At 37.8% G+C, this 17,789-nt stretch overlaps 1 long non-coding RNA gene across 1 annotated transcript in view; it reads right to left on the reverse strand.

The window, feature by feature from the left end:
• The window catches only part of LOC133265217 (uncharacterized), a 144,513-nt gene that overhangs the window by 78,651 nt on the left and 48,073 nt on the right, over nt 1-17,789 (reverse strand). The window lies entirely within an intron of this gene.

The following is a 17,789-nucleotide window of genomic DNA, read 5'->3' on the forward strand; positions in this document are numbered from 1 at the left end:
GAGACCTTCAAAACTGAGTATTTTTGGGAGCAGTAAAACAGGAAGACTGAATCCTTGCAGCTCTTGCTGTTAGGATTCTCCCATGTCTACTTTGGGTGCTTTGGGATGTTGGCTTTCTGTCTGGCTATTGCTTTTTGTTTCTTTTCTCTGTAATACTTTTACTTGCAACTTGTACAACCAAAGTATTTTCATATTTCTGCCATCATCTCAAACCTATTTATAATGTGCCAACAGATTCTGAAGTTTTGATACAATACTTTTTCTTGCCTTATCCAGGGCCTAACAGAATGGCTGATTATTTGAACACTTCCAAAATTCATACATATATGATTATTTTCAGTCCTGCCTTAAAATTCAGTTATTCCATTTCACATGGGCAGGATGGATTTATTACAGAGTCATCCTTCCAGAAGTCTTAAAAATACACAGCTGGACTGAAAAAAAACAACCCAAACTTTATTTCTTATGGAAAAGGTCTGACTGGCCTCTAAGTATTTTGGTTGATAGCAGTGAATTACCTGTGAAATCTTACAGCACACCTGAATGAAAATACACTACTTAAATGCTTACTACTGGAATTTGAATTACTAGGCTAAATAAAGCTACCACAAGTACATGATTTCCACTGTTACCACAGGTTTCTGAATATCTGACATGCTGATGGATCCCTCTGCACATACCCAAGCTGTTATTATCTACACAAAACCTGGACATATTTACTGCCAGTGTACAGATAAATTGTAGAATTCCTTTAATGCAACTTATTTTATCGCTGCACCTAACTGATGGGCTCAGAAACCTCTAACGAGGTGTTGCTATACCAGGAAGCAGAGCCTGGTGTAAATGTCTGAACTGGCATGAACCCAAATTCATAGCACTGACCAAAGAGGCAGGTGGTGAACACATCTACCAAGCATACTCATACTGCTTATTTGTGCATATGGAGGGAGTTTAACATTTCTTAGGAGCTTTTCAAGTGACTTTCACTCCTGCAGAAAATACACCACATGCACAAGTGCCAGAAAAAAGCCATGTGGGTGCTACAGGCCATTTATACAAATTTTTGTCCCAGGAATTCCAGAATAAAATGTCTTAGTTGTACAAACCAAAGTCTGATTTGTTCTCACAGCCATAACATCTTCTGATACAAAACAGGTATATGGACATGTATTGCTGAAAGATGTTGTGGATGCTTGAACATCAAATCCTACATAGCCTCAGAAGCATAGTTCAGAAAAGAAGTATCTGAGCCATTTCTGAGCTGTTAAACACCTCACAATGCCACAGTAACATTCCACTTTGATTCTTAAGCATGTATTGCTGCAGGTAGAGGCACTGCCTTTTCAGAGCTAGCTCAGTTATTTCTGCTTGGCACCACACTGACATAGCTTTACATCCTTGCACTATGGAACATTCAAAAACTGCTTTCCAAACGGCGTAATACAAGCTAATTACATTTTCCTTTGCTGCACTTTCAGTAGGAAGACAGTAATTTCCTTCTCTCTTGAGTTACTATTTCCACTGTGGAGGTATCAATTTACATTAGCTCTATCATGTGCTGTGTCATGTTGTGCGGACTTCTAATACCATCAGTAAACTCTACGCCCATCAGTTAATTTATCAACAGGACAAGTGCTCTTGGATGAATTGTACATTTAAGGATCAAACCAGTGGTTGCTCTAAACCTGAAGCGACACCTGGGTTTTTGAGGAGAAGAGAAAAAAAAAAAAGAAGCAAAGCATTTGAATCCCACACTAATCCATCTGCACCTCTGCTATGCTATGCTTTAATACCACAGAAACCCACAATCAAATTAATTAGCAACGCTCCATCACGAATGCCTCCTGGTGTGACAAACAGGATCATGTCATTCCCAAGGTACTTCAGGAGAGCAATATCACAGCTAGCAGTAAGGAGAGCCAAATATCCACAGCACTTAAAAAACATTTCCTACTTCGATTTGGTGAGCAGCTTCCTGAAAAGAAACACAAACTGTACCAGCAGCTTGTATATTAATGCTTCTGAATCTATTCAGCCCACCTATAAAGAATAAAAAAGTCTATCAATATATTCATATGTTAGTTTTTGAAAAGCAAAACTAAGAAGAAATTGCATGCAAGACAGTATTATGTTTTTGAATCCAATTAACAAATAACATCTATAAGCAGAAGACGCATGATGCATCAACATACAGCACTGACAGATACAAATCTGCACGTGGTACAATGTGACATAGAAATGAGTAGATGCATTCAAATCAGTAAGCAGAAAATAAAACAAATGCAGTAAAACAGAAACAAAAAGTCTCTGCATTTGACTTTCAATACTAAACCCAAACATGTTTACATGACTTGAAAAAAACCACCTCTTAGCTGCTTTTAGTCTGTTCTCCACTTCTACCTTCTTTTCCAATGAAACATGCAGTCTCACAGGTCACCAAATCCTGTTCTATCCTGCTCTGATCTTAGAAAATTATTTTTTGTCATATTTTTTTTAAAAGTGGAGAAATGAGTTCTTCAGCTCCAGGAAACATCAATGAAAACCAGTTTGCAGAAGCAAGCCATGTAAAGGCAATCTGACTACTGTTGCAATTAACTGATGCATTTAAAACTGATAATTATATGCTACGTATATATTATATATGCATATTATATTATCGGTTAAATTTCTATGTAGAGGAACTCTGAAATTTCCTCATTATTTTTTAAAATTTCACCAAAGCTTTAAAACTAGAATTGTGCATTCCAATGCTCCTACAATCATAGGTGTATTTTAAATGCCAGATTCCACCAATGAACATGACAGATGCTGCCACACTACAGTCAAGATGCTTGCAGCAGGAGGAGCAGGGGTGACAAAACCCATTTGTCTCCTTCATTTTTTTGCACATGGAAGACACACTTGTCAGAATTCAAATAGATCCTGTCTCCTGCGCTTCCACGTCCCAGGTGCTTTATCCTTCTTTGGATTCAAGACAACTGTTACATCTTTCCACTGCATACAAGGAAGAAACCCTCATTCTTTTACATCCTTCAAGGAACTCTCATTCTTTTACATCCTTGACTTTTTCATTCTTCCCATCATACCCATTTACTCAATGAGTAGTTACAGACATTGCAGCTTAGAAGATGAAGTTTATATGTATCAAAATGTGTATTGTTCATTTGTACTGTTCCCCTGATCACAAATAAGTGCATCTTGATATTTTTTTGGTGGCCACTTGAGAACACCCATTAAAAATACTGAGTAAAAAGAAATAAGCTACAGGACAAACGTAGTAATTTAACACGTTTCTTTCAACAAGGCCTGTATTTGAAGGATAGGTCGAGCACTTTCCTACTTACAAAATGTGACTTACGGGACTATCACCTCCTGTGATATTACTGAAGAAAGAACATATAAAATGGTCTAACAGATTTATATGAATTTTTGTAGTGGCTCTGGCCATTATTGACATTCTTCAATTAGCAATGACCTTTATGTTCTAGGACAAATTCTATTCCCTGGAGTAGCCACTTAGAAGAAAATCTAATGCGCTGTGCTTGAACATGTCATTTTTATGCTACTTCAAAAAAGAAATGCTGCTTAACCAGCTAATTGCAGAAACTGTATGTCATCTAATGATAGCTCTTCTCTCTAGGAAACTACAGTAAATTAGCACTGCAAATGGGATGGGGCAATTCCACTGTTTTCTGGTAGACCGTAAATGATAGATGTTCCTGGCTCGTAGAAACATTTTTCCTTTGCTTGCCAAGAGCTATAAACTCATTAGCAACTCCTCATATTCTTGAATGCAAAACCCCACAGCATGTACTGGACATCTGGGAAAAGCAGTAAAAGCAGATTAATCACTGCCTCTTTGTGATATGGTGAAAACATGGGAAGAATCTCTTTACTAGGCAACTATATTTTTGCCCTAATCTTCTTTAGCCCCTTTCTCTGTTCAAATCAATATTAATAAGATGCCTAACTTCTTATGCAGGACACTTTTCCAAGAAGAATTGAATTCACCAATAGCTGTTGCAAAACCGAGGTGGTGAGTTTTCCCTCTGAAACCACTGTAACTACAGTGATTTTTCACTAGTCAGATAAGGACCTCCTTTTGGCATAACTAGGATGGGTATGTGTAATCTTCCTTCATGGAACACACTGTGTCTTACCACTGAACACATGGAACCAAACCAGAACCAAGTTCCTCAGAGGACATTTATCTGCCATCTTCCATTGCAAATGACACAAGTATCAGAGGATTTGATTAATGAAGAGTATAAGGCAGAACCAATGATGAGGCGTTAAGACAGAATAGCAGCTAATAAAGCTGCCTTTACATCTGCTTTCTAGTCTGATAAATGATATACCTGCTAGTAGAAACAGATTTTTAAGTGACTTTAAATGACACCATCAGTGATCAATGAAAAAATGTTAGAAATGGCAGGCAGGAAGAAACTTTATCTACTAGATCCTGTCCACTGGGCTTTTGACTTATTACTGTACCATGTGCAGTTTCTTATCAGAGGACTGTATCTTCTATTCCATTTCTGAGACTATATACCAAAAGTTTGTAACATGTTAATGTCCTTCACCCAAATACAGAATTTTCATTGTCAAATTAAGCTCTAGATGATCTTAAGAAATCATGAACTGGTTTCTGCTATGAAAAGCCACAATATTTTAAATTGCTACTGATGGGAACTGCACATAAGAAGCAAAACCTGGGCTGTAAGTTCTTTCAAAGCCTACACTATATTTTATACCAGACAATACTTGCAAATAGACCTTTAAAGTGTATTTATCCAATTGTGGACACAACACACCCAAATACACACTAAAGCTCTGGCCTATGCCATGTCAGGCTTTTAATTAAGGTTTAAGAAGTCAGAAAATGGTACCAGTTTGCACACATAACTGGGACCACAGTGAATTCACATCTGATGGAATCACACAAACACATACTTTGAGCAGTAAAGGCCTAAAATCTTGAAACTTTATTAAAGTTTCCTAATAAACATTAAAGAAGACAGAGTACCAAATACCATTTATCCAGGTCCTGATTCCAAATGGTAATCACACAGTTACTAAAAATGCGAGGAAAGCCTGGTCAATCAGTAAGCATATGAAATGATCTGTGGTTCTGAGGAAACAACAGGCAGCCCATAACCCTATCCAGTTTACGCTAAATAAAATTTTACCAAATCACTGTTTTTTTACAGTCAAAACAGTTCACAAAAGTATCTCCTGGAGAAAGAAAAGACCCTCTCATTTTTTGATATGTTTATCTTTAAGACTTCACCTTTAAATTGAGGAGACTTTAATTAAGCATCTAAAATTAGACCAAACAGAACCCGGTTTAGATCAAGCCCAGCTCCCCCCCACAGACTCCTCCTCCACACTAATCACCAGGTTATTTCAGCAGGCACTGATCTTCCCCTAAAGCAAACCTTCTGAAGGCTTCTGTTGTTACAACTTACTTAAGCTGTACAGCCAGAGCAAACCAGAAGGAAATCTCTAAACCTCAGAAGCTGACATTCTTGCAGATCATCCTGGGATCATCTGCTTTAGTTTCAAGAATTATCACATTATTATCTGCACTAGCTTTTGTCTCTAAAATATGTGAAAGAAAAACCTATGAAGAATCTTTGATGCTGGGACTTCTCTGCACATAATATAAAAGCTTCCTTTTGTTTTAAATAGGAACCTAAGAAGACATCCCAGATGTGCTAAGGCTTCTTTTCCACCATGGATACAAAAATTAGAAGGCATCTTCCCTTTCCTGAAAACCTGCTCATTAGTTAACACTGGAGAGCCATTCATCTACTTACCTAACTGGTGACCTATTACCAATTCCCACTGATCAAATAGTAGCAATGTTCATATGCTGGGTTTCTTAAATACAGTGGAGGGTTCTTGGCCTCTTCTACAGTAAAACAAACTCTACACTTCCAATGCATCGATAAAACCCCCTGCTATCAGGTCTCCAATTTCTGCCCCAGTTTTAAATGTCTTGTGATTTGAGGTGATGCAAGAGTCTTCTATGCAAATACTTATTACAAAGAGAGTGAGGCAGATTTATACCAGATGAGTGTAAATTGTATCCGACCTCAAAGCACGTCAGATGCCAAACCCCTGTTTATGTGTAACAGAAAAATCACACAAATCCATGTCCGGTCCATTTGGTTGTGTTTAGCAAGCACTTCAAAAATAAAAATAACCACTTTTTCATTATGTAATTGCAAAGCAAAAAGGCCAACGATCAAAGACATTTTCACCCACTTTTACCTATGCCTCTCCTTTCATACATGCAAATGAAAATACAATAATCAACAAATGAACAAAAAAGCGTCTACCTTTTAAATTACAGAAGAGTGATTTTATATAATCAAATAATTTTTAGGGGTATCCTGATTAATAATTATTATCATATTTCTACAGCGCAATTCAAATCAATAATATTACTGAAATCTGAAGCCGACATACTGCCCTCTGGTCATGCCAAATGCAAGTTATTTTCCAAACTGCTGAAGTCAGAAAAACAAAGTTATTCCTTTATTAACAGAGTCTATTTTTACTAAATAGTGAATATAACAGCACCTGATTCTCATGCGTATCTTTCTGAAGTAGAGAACTCTGATCCTCTAACAAAGCAAGGGAGGCAGACACTGTAATCATCAATTACATCGTCAGAGAGAACAAATTACATATTAGCGACCAAGCTCAAATAAAATGAGGAAAACCGACACAAGAAAGGGAACTGCTCCCTTCACTTGCTTCCCCTGATGCAGAGATAAAACAGGAATTGATCTATTATAATTTTAAAGGAGGAAGAAGGGAAAAAGCATGACATTCTGGGTACATTCCTCTTTGACTTGGAATATGAACAGGATTTTACTCCCACATAAAATAGAGGTCACTCCTTATACCCTGGTAATATTTGTGTTCAGTGCTTTATAAGCACAAAGAAAGAGATGGTTTAGGCAAGAAGATTTAATCAAAATATAAACTTGGATTAAAAAAAAAATAAAAGATATATACAGAGATATATGCAGAGGGAAATATTCTGTTGCCTTTATGTATTTTTTCACTTCATAGCAGCCCCATTTAACTGCGAAATATTAGGCATTGCTTAGACTGAATAAATGATCTCAGGGGATCAGGGTCATCATTAGCCCATGTTTTACCCTCTTCCATTTTTAAAAGAGAGCTCTGCAATGGCTTGACCCTGGCTGGAAGCCAGGTGCCCGCCAAAGCAACTCTATCGCTACCTATCCTCAGTGGGACAGGGGAGAGAAAACAGAATGAAAGGCCCTTGGGTCAAGACAAGGGCAGGGAGAGACCACTCACCAAAACAGACTCAACCTGGAAATTAGTTTAATTTGTTACTAATCACATCAGAATAGGATAATGGAAATTATAAACTAATTCTTAAAACACCTTCCCCTCTCCCCTTCCTTCTTTCCAGACTTAACTTTACTCCTAAATTCTCTGATTCCTCCCCCCAGCAGCACAGGACAGCGAACAGAGATTGTGGTCAGTTCAACAGACTGCTCCAGTGTGGGTCCCCCACAGGGTCACAAGTCCTGCCAGCAGATCTGCTCTAACGTGGGCTCCTCTCTCCATGGAGCTATAAGTCCTGCCAGCAGATCTGCTCTAACGTGGGCTCCTCTCTCCATGGAGCTATAGGTCCTGCCAGGAGCCTGTTCCAGCGTGGCTTCCCACAGGGTCACAGCCTCATTCAGTCATCCCCTTTCTCCAGTGTGGGATCCTCCACAGACTGCACATGGGTATCTGCTCAACTATGGACCTAAATGGGCTGCCAGGGCACAGTCTGCCTCACCATGAGCTGCAGAGTAATCTCTGCTCTGGCACCTGGAGCACTTCTTTTCCTCCTCCCCCACTCACCTTGATGTCTGCAGGGCTCTTTCTCACGTATCTCCACTTCTCTCTCTGGTGAAGATGACTTCCCCACATCAATCTCCTAAAATGTATTATTACAGAGGCACTACCACTGTCACTGATGGGCTCAGCCTTGGCTAGCGGTGGGTCCATCTGGAAGCCATCTGGCATTACCACTACGAGACACAGGGGAAGCTTTTCACAGAAGCCACCCCTGTAGCCCTCCCACTACCAAACCCTTGCCACAAAAACCCAATACAAGCTCTTAGAAACAAAGGCATTTAAAATGATGAAAGCAGTGTGAATTTCTAGGTACTTCATATCAAGGTAGTTACACAGAAGAAGGATGCTGGACTCTGGATTCACTAGAACATGGCTTTTGATGTAAAATTTCAGTTATTACTGAAGCCTGAAATATAAAAACTGACCTTTACCCAGCCCAAATCATCCCAGCCTTTTTCCTTATAGAGGATAATACAAGTATTAGATTACAGGTAATGGCCATTACTTATGTTACATCTTTAATTAATTATTCTTGAACTCTTGGCAGAAGCACCAGAACTTACATTTTATCATGCACTAAACCTGTCCAAATGGCAAGTAACATTTGAGTGTTGCAATGTGCTTCTCCGTTCTGTATCTCTGTAAGTCACTAAAAGCTGACAAATCTTCCTGATGGCATTTCAAAAATATACAAACATCTACAAGGTAGTTTGAAATAACAAACTCACAGAAAGGAAAAAAGAGATAATCCTACACTTTAGTATAATATGGATTCATTTGGTGACCAACTGTGCTATCTGTAAGCAGCTTGACTCATTGCATGTGAAAAACGGAGTGGCACTTCCTATCTGCATGATTTTAGTTTCCCATGATATGTACGGGAGATGTTCCTGTCACTGCCTGAGCTCTGTCTACCTTTTGGGGTTTTCTGAAACCTGGAATAATGTGGAAAATAAAGACTCAGTCTTGCATGTTGAGTCTCATAGGCCCAGAAAGATCATGTTCTGTCCAAACTGAAGCTTCAGGACAAGATGAAAGGCTGGACAGAGTAAGGCCTTTTGAAGAGTGTAAGCAGTCTAAGCTGCCACATGCTCATGGCTACTAACCATCTCTGTTACGTGGATCAGACTACATCACAGTAATGTTAACGATACCAGTTTGCAATGCTGCCAATATCAAACTCAGCAGAAGAAAATCCAATTCCTTTTGCCAGACAAATACTAAATGCTTAAAACACGAGTATCCACAACACTCATCCCTGGTACAGTGTCAGCTTCCCCAGTGTTATTTATTATTCTGCTTGGAGAAGCTTATAAAGTTCATTCCTTAGGGTAAGATATTTTCTTAATGGGCAGCAAGTTTGGCCAGAGTTGTGCTGTTACCTAGTATTTTCCCTGGCATTATGTCAAAGAAAGGTTTTTAAGGCTTATGTAAGAAATGATGTTTAGAATGATGATAGGCCAGGCCCTGAGCGGATCTTAATCCTTCATATGTCTGTCGACTCCCACAGAGCTATGTTAATGCATAGCAGCTGAGCAGCTGTCCTATTGAATAATGTTTTATCCCTTAATCTGGTAACGGAGTTCTTCACCTAAAGCCATGCAGAGTCAGGCATGCATTCATAAGTAAAGGGAAAGCCAAATCCAAGACCAGGAACTGAACCATTTTTCTTTGTTCTATCGTCAGACTTATACCCCACTTACACAGTCAACCATTACTGAACTCCCTATGACTGTTTCAGTTTGACAACACAAACGAAAACAGCACTTATCAGTATCAGAATAACACAGTTAACAGACAACTGACAGGTAATTTCAAACAGTTGCTATGTCAAGCATAACATGGAGAACTCCAGCTCCCATGGAGCCCCAAAGCCTGTGTCCCAAGGGAAGTCTCATGGTCATCCAGATTAGCTTGTCAGGTCAGAGATACACACACATACAAGCCAGCGAAACACATACCATAATCAGTGATAGTTCCGCAGCCTAGCTAGGACATGCTTATACAGCTAAGGCCCTATTCTAGATAACTGTGATAAATAAGGTCCAAAAACTGAAAAAAGAAGGAACTGAATTTAAATTTCAAAGGTCTGAAGCAGTTACTGGAAGTTATGGGACTGAAACACCTTTAATCCCTCCTTTCTAGTCTAAATTTAAGAAATTCTTGTCCTAAACCCTGTCATGTTATAGGGTGAAGTCAGTGGAAGTTTCTAATTGTCTTCAGCTGTAGAATACAGAAAGGATGACGAAGACCACTCAAATATCACAAAGAAAACTGATGAAATCTCTTTTACAGATTGCATAACAAAAGGGCTTTATGAAAAAAATCAACTCCCATCACTCTATAAAAAGAGAAAAGAGCTCAGAAAATATTCCTTCTTTTGGTAGCAGATGAATACTTGCACCAGTAAGGAAACGGAGCACAAGCCATCTTCCTTCTGATACATTTAAATCTGTTTGACCCTGGACACATCGTTTTACTAGTACCAGGAATGCCAAACCTACTCCTGTGGTGTGGTTGCAAATGGAGGGGTTTAAGAACCTGGTGATTTCTGCAGGAAAGCCACTATACACAACACTCAACACTCTAAATATTGTATTAATTAGCTGTTGATCAAAAGGTGGCAGGCTTTGTGCAGCAGAAACTCACCAGACCATGCACAGCTGTACACTGTGGGGAACAGCCACACAAACACGTCTACCTACTGGATTTTCCCCTTGGTAGAGAGAATTGATTTAAGAATTTAAAGCTGCATTATAAGCCTTGTCTTCCCACCTGCAAGGCCAAATCATTTCATTGAGATAAAGAAGTAATGAAGATAACACTTATGTCTTGTCTTTTTGTGACTGAACTTGCAAAGAAAGGACTTGAAATGTAGACGCATAGTTCCATATACAGAAATAATGGAAAGGAGAAGTCTACACCTTAAGAACCGTGATGGCTAGGCCAGGGAATACCCCATCTTGCCATATACCCTACACTGAATATATTCATGAAGTTTTGCTGTAGCTTATGATGTATGATAAATGTTTACTTACTCAAATGATATTGTCCTTTGACAATCTCTCCTATTGTATTAGAGATATTTTAAATAAAATAAATACTTACACATTTTTTATTAACTGAAGAATTTTTCTTGGCCATTTTGGTTTCTCTCTTATAAACTTAAGGTGCTTCATATTAATAACATCTATCTAGAAAATTTTTGACACATTAATTGTGATCAAACGTTAAGAAAGTTTATCAACAAGAAAAACCTCCGGAGTTTAATAAAAAAAACAGATTATGGATGTTTCTCACATGGTAACGCTTTCTGCCTATAAAAAAAAAAAAAAAAAAAAAAGAAATATCAGCTCCCAAAAGGCAAGGCTTCACTTTTGGTAACTGCAGTCATTTAGACTCAAAGTAGCTGACCAGAGATTTTCTTTGTGTGTGTACATTGCTGCCGTTGTTTTTAAGCACTCAAACCCACAGATGATTTGAGCTAATATTGACCTTTAAATATCAGTTATACCACTTTGAGATAAATGAGTGTTGCTACTTGAGAGCTGTGTGAGGCACACACTAACCTGGGGAATGAGTGGCTGAGCTGGTAGCACAGTCAGTGGTAGCTCTGACTAATGAATAAATACAGCTGGGACAAATGAGAAATACTGCAGCTTTGATTTGGGTTTTTTTAATGTCTCAGGCTACAAAAACCGGAGGGGACAAGCAGTGACATTTTTAGCCTCTTTTCCATTATCAGGAGTTGCTGAAGAGTGGACTCAGCTGGTCTAGTATTCAGTGCAGCGACAGAGCCACAATGAAGGAAATGAAGTTCTTTACTGTGGTTATTTTCTCTACTGCATTCCATCATGAATATTTTTGGCTTGGACATTGGGCAGGCTTGCTTGTTGCCCTCCTCCTAACCCTTGTGGGGCTGGACCCTCACTCATGTGGGCAGTGTGGAAAATAATTGGAGCTCCTGGAACAATTAGCTATCAAAAGCAGTTGCCATTCAGTGCTAGTGGTGGCCTTCATACCTGAGACCTACAGGCTGTGTTCCTTCAGCACGTGTGTCAGGAGTCTTCAAATTAAATAAACCATACAGAATTTTGAACTTACTCAAAGTATGTAAGGTCTTGGATCTTCAACATGACTCTCTCCTGTACTTCTACTGCCACACACACCAATGACCCCAATTTCATTACTCCCTATATCTGAATTATCTTTATGGACAAACTGCTGAAACAATTCCTAAAAAGGTATGCATTTTAAATACGAAAAGAGGTCTTTGTTTTATATTGTACAAAATTAATCACTGGAATTGCTTTTACTACTAGAACCCAGTAACACTAAAACCCACAACACAATAGAACATGAAAACCCAAAAATATCTGGAGTTCCAGTAGCATGGAATTTTCCAAGAATGTTTTCCCCCCAATAAAATATTTGTAAATAAAGTATCTGATTATACAGGATGTCATCAATCAGCAACATATTTGAGGAAGAAATTCTCCAATTATTATTCACTTAAAATTTCTCAGCCTTTTATTTAAAATCTCAAGTACTGGTTCTTACCAAACAGAATACTGCATGAGGCTGATTCCGCAACTCATCTGGCACAGAAATTCAATTAGACTTTATATCTGTACAATGGAATGAAATATGGTAACGTACAAAGGTGATCACAAGAATGCAGTTAGGAAATAACTGAAAGTTAATTGCATCTGCGAGTAGAAAGCATTACATGTACAGTACTCCTACTGCCAGTCACACATTTGTTTTAATATAGTTTAAGGTCAAATCATCTTTAATGCAATGTGGCATGTGGATAACATGCAAATTCCCTAATGTAATTTTACAAGAATACACATAAATATTTCAAAACTAAGTGGAAAGACAAACACAATTCATCTTGTCTAAACACACATTCTCTCTTCCCTGCATCATCCTCAGCAGTTAAAGACTATGATCTACTGTAGACATTTCCAAGAATATAAATCTTGCAGCAGTTGCTAGTGATTCTCTGGCAGTGACAGAAAAAATGAGAAATCTAGCTAAAAGAAATAATAATATAGTTCTACAAATGAAATGCAAATTCTGCTTTAGAATCAAGAAAGTGTTTCGCAGATATGCCTGGAGAAAGCAATTAATATCCCCATAGGGAAGAAATAGCGGAAATATTTTATTACTTATACATCATTAAATACTACTATTGAAAGAGATACCTGCAACAGGTCACGTAACTTGGTTCATGTATCAAAACTATTCAAATAAATCCTTCCTCTACTACTTGTATCCCACTCTCAGGACTACATATAAGAGAAGGGCTTATACTGACACCTCTGATAAGAGGGGCTTCTCAGAGTTTTCGTGATCTGCAAAAAGCAAATATTTACACACTGAAGTAATTAAAATTCTATGGAAATCTCTAAAAGATAGATACAGATTTCCTAATAGGTACACTGGAGATAAAACAGAAGCTACGGACAAGTACTGGGATTCATACTGCAGGTATTGCAAAATGCTCTAGGCCCACAGTATGCAGTAGAACGGAAGAATGACAACAGTCTCTGCTAGGTATGTGTGTACCATCAACAGATTTCATATTTCTATTTTCCTTCACAGTCTTCATGTAGATGAGGATAAAGCATGGAACTGAGTAGGCACAAATACATTATTTAACACGACAGACTACTTGCACATGTTTCCCAGGCAATCTGTAAAAACACGATAAGTAGTTTTTAGTAGATTTACATCTATATTAGAGTTTTTTATTTTCGTGTATTATTGTTTCAAAGACACAGTTAGAAAAAAATTGAAAAGTAAAATTATGTGCAAAAACTAAGCAGGGCACTGATTTCTAAAGAACATTTACTGAAGATGCCATGCTGCACACAAGGTGTATGTCCTACTTAAATCAGAGATTTGGCACGCCCAACAAAACTGAGTGTCTTCATTACCTAACCCATCACTACTGCTTCAACAAAATGAAGAATATTCCATTGACATTGTTTGATTTGTGTTTGAAAGTATTATCTGAAAGTTTTATTTCTCTCACTTACAATACTATTTTTATATATACTAGCAAGTATACAGTACTGTTATAAATTCAGCATCTTGCATATCTCTTTATACAAGTCTCAATCTAAGCAGGAGGGAACTCCATAATTATCTGACAGAAACTAATGCTAATGTGGGGCAGAGGAGGACAAAAAGTCTTACATCTCTTCCCAACTTTTCTTCTGTTTCTACAAGAACTAATACGACTGTCACCTTCACTATTCAGAAGAAAAGGAACCATTAGCTGCAGCTGATTAGCACGCCAAAGATGGTTTTACCTTGTGTTTCAAAAAGAGATTCACTTTTTATATATGATAGAAGAGTGATGGGTTATCAAAACCCTCTACTTAAGATGAAGAAGAAGCTCCTGAATGGATGATAATAGGAAAGAGAGAGAAGTACTTAAATTTGGGGGCTCAAGTCAGATATGTAGATAATTCAGCTATTTCAGCTGTAACTAACAGGCATTATAGATTACTTTTCAGTGAACCTCTATTATTTGTCTTTTATGAATACAGCTACCTGAATGCCGATATTCACATTATCTAATTCATTACCACTGACTGACTGGCAAAAGTAAATTCTTATAAATAAATGTACCTTCAAACGATTTAAAGTAGAAGAGTAACTGGCATCATGTCACAGGTATAGGAACATGCTAGAGACCGGAGAAAGACTTCCAACGCAAAAGGTAGTGAATATCTTTTCTAGCATGAATTTTCAAAATGGATGGCATGAGGAAGACCTAAAAGAAAGATGTCAGAGTTTAAGAATGAAATGACACAGTGAAGGTGTCTGCAATACCTAAGACTGAACTTGATGGCCAGAAGATTTCAGGAAACCCTAATATGTTAATCTTGGCATTCAAAATGTAGGAAACCTAAGGAAGATTAGATACAAAAAGTTCTCCCCAAATCTTATATTTGTGCTCTCCCACCTCACAAAAATTGATTCGTTATAAATTATGTATCAGGTATTTGCCAGGAGAGAGCTACATAGAAGGCTCTTCAAAGTTTCAAGTCATTCTGAAATGGAAGTAATCTGTTTTCTTCACTACTTACAGTCCAAACAGAACTCATAACTCTGTGATCATTTTATTTCCACTACTACTCTCAAAAGCTAACAACCAAAATAGAAGAGCCTTATATAAACAGGGAAAGGCTCCACCTAGACCCAAAGAGTCATCAGTCTTTGAAAATTTTATAGGTGTGTCCATTAGCAAAATAAAGGCATTAGCTAGAAACCTGTATTGAAGAGAAGAAATAGCTTCATATGGTTAAAAATGACTGGTCTTTGAAAATTTTATAGGTGTGTCTATTAGCAAAATAAAGGCATTAGCTAGAAACCTGTATTGAAGAGAAGAAATAGCTTCATATGGTTAAAAATGACTGGTCTTAATTAATCTAAGTATTTATAATTGTGCTGATTTGGGGTTAATTTAATATAGTAAGATCTCAGTTGCTCCAATGTATTCTATAACCAGTATCTGGCAGATAGTTGAGCAGACCACCAGACATCATCATTCTGTTCTTTAATGGTTTCTTTCCCTTTCCTGCTTGCACTTTTTTTTAGCTGTTACTTTTGCTGCGCTTCTGTTTTCTGGGTTTATGATGTTCATCATAGCTATAAATACATAAACAAAGCACAATACTCACTGATTGCTATTTTGTATGCTAAAATTCTAAGATACAGTATTTCAGAAACAGAAAAAAAAAAGTCCAGTCCCCGGGATGGTGCTTATTCTATTTCTGGAGTAACCATCAATAGCAAAAATCACATTCCAATAACAAAAAACACATTTTTTTTTTCAACAATGGTGAAAAAAGAAATATTCAAACTCTTTCTAATAAAAAGTTTTCTTGAACTCCTTTAGCCTTCTATTTCATCATTGAAGAGATTTTGTACAAATTCTCCGAGGAGCACTTATATTTCTAGAGAAAGTATACACAGACCAGAAAAAAAAATCACACTGGTTCACCTTCATCTTTGAACACAAAAGATCCCAAAGTTTCTTGACATTTTCACCTCTTTTTTTCTCTAACTATGGAAGAAAATTATTGCTGCTCTCTGGCCTCCCGCTTTTCGGTCAAAGTGGCATCTCCATCAAGGTGGCTGCAGCTTTAACATATTCATCAGATTTAACAGGCTTGGCTATTTTTAACTGAAGTGGTCACTGCTGCTCAGTTTCTCAAGCTTGACATCCAAGGCTTGCCCAGCTATTAACTATAACCTGTCAGGTTTGGATCCTCTCCCAGGGGAGAACACATTTGCGCAGCACTACGGTGTGGCAATGCACATACTGCTTCACACTGCTTCTCTAAATTTACCTAAAATAACAGGATCAGAAAACTATTTTGTGACTACCCAACCAAGAAAAAAGGAAACCATACAAAACCATGTAAAACCTACTTCAAAAGAGATCTATCAACAATGCAAACTTCAGAGTTCAAGGAAAGTTTAAAGTGGATGAGTTCTCATTTGGACCTGAGCTGGGCCTCTAAGTAACTGCAATCCTTCCTCCAAGCCCTCCCTTTTCCAAGGGGCAGTCATTCTTGGATACTCTGCTGGAAAGATTAAGAAACTCTGGAACAACCAAAACAGTGTGGTGGTGATATTATTTTCAAGTCCAGCATGGATGACATCTGGACGCCAAGCAATAAAAGGCTGTACACAGTGAAATTCTAACCGTATAACAATCAAGAGCTAGTAGGTGAAAAATAACATTTGAAGATCAAAATGTCTTCATACATTTGTAGTGAGCAAAAGCCCTGAAAGCAGACCCTGATTTAAAGTTTGTGGTTAAGCAAGTCTCTAAACTATGCAGATGCAAAACAAAGACATTTTGGAAAAAACATAATTTCAATACTGGTGGGTTTTGCATTTTGCTCTGTCCATTACAAATGGATGTTCAGATTCTGATTTTGTCTCAGGGCCATGCCTCTGGACTTTCTGACTTTTAAAATGAAGACGCTGCCCACATTATCTCAGAAGTTCACCTGAAAGGGAAAACAAACTCCCTAAAGATTAATAGCCTCTTTGCAGCAGGATTAAAAATGGAATTTCTTGGCCTGTGATATTGTCGTTTTGATGTGTCACACCCTGTTACATCAGTCATGTTCTGTTATGTTAATATGCTGGGATGAATCACAGTAATGCCACAGCAGCCAAGAAATGTCAAAGACCACTACCTTGACACCAAGTGAGAAATAGCCCTTCTGTATGCTTAGGCCTTTGACTCGCCATCTTATGTTCCACAAAACCACATAATCCAAGTTCCATGCACTTACGGGAAGAGAAGGAAGTATTTTTCCCTTCAGATGAATTCTGCTTTAAGTAAAAGAACTGTAGAAGTTGAAGTACTGTTAGGTTGCATGTTCTCAGACCATACCTTTCCCATTTTAAATACAGGTATATCATTCACCTCCAATGAGGTAGCAAAACTAACGGTTTGAAATTCTCTCTTCTGTTTTTCCTAATCAATTACCAGCAACAGCTAAACCAGAAATTATAGGAAATAACATACTCAAAATTAGGTGACAAAAGAATCTGTAATTTTAACACCTAGTCAGGTCACTGCTCAGGCTTCAACTTCTTTTCAAGTATTTCCCAAAAAAATAACCCAAACCCCACAAAACTGGCTTTTTTTTTTGTATGTAGACTGCCAAAGCAGGCAGAGCTGTGATTAAATTCAGTGACTTTTATCTTTCAATACCTAGCAACTCTGCTAAACGCAATGGTTCCTGATATTATAGCAGTCCTATGGGCTATACTGACCCCCTTCTAATTTAAATAATGTCTCACAGAAAGTCCTCATTTGGTCAGTTTATCAGATAATTTACAACTGCAGTCAA

The sequence above is a fragment of the Pezoporus flaviventris genome, unplaced genomic scaffold (assembly GCF_033815535.1).
Source record: "Pezoporus flaviventris isolate CSIRO_AGI_PZ_B2104156 unplaced genomic scaffold, CSIRO_AGI_Pfla_v1 ptg000005l, whole genome shotgun sequence".
In the NCBI taxonomy this organism is placed as follows: Eukaryota; Metazoa; Chordata; class Aves; order Psittaciformes; family Psittacidae; genus Pezoporus; species Pezoporus flaviventris.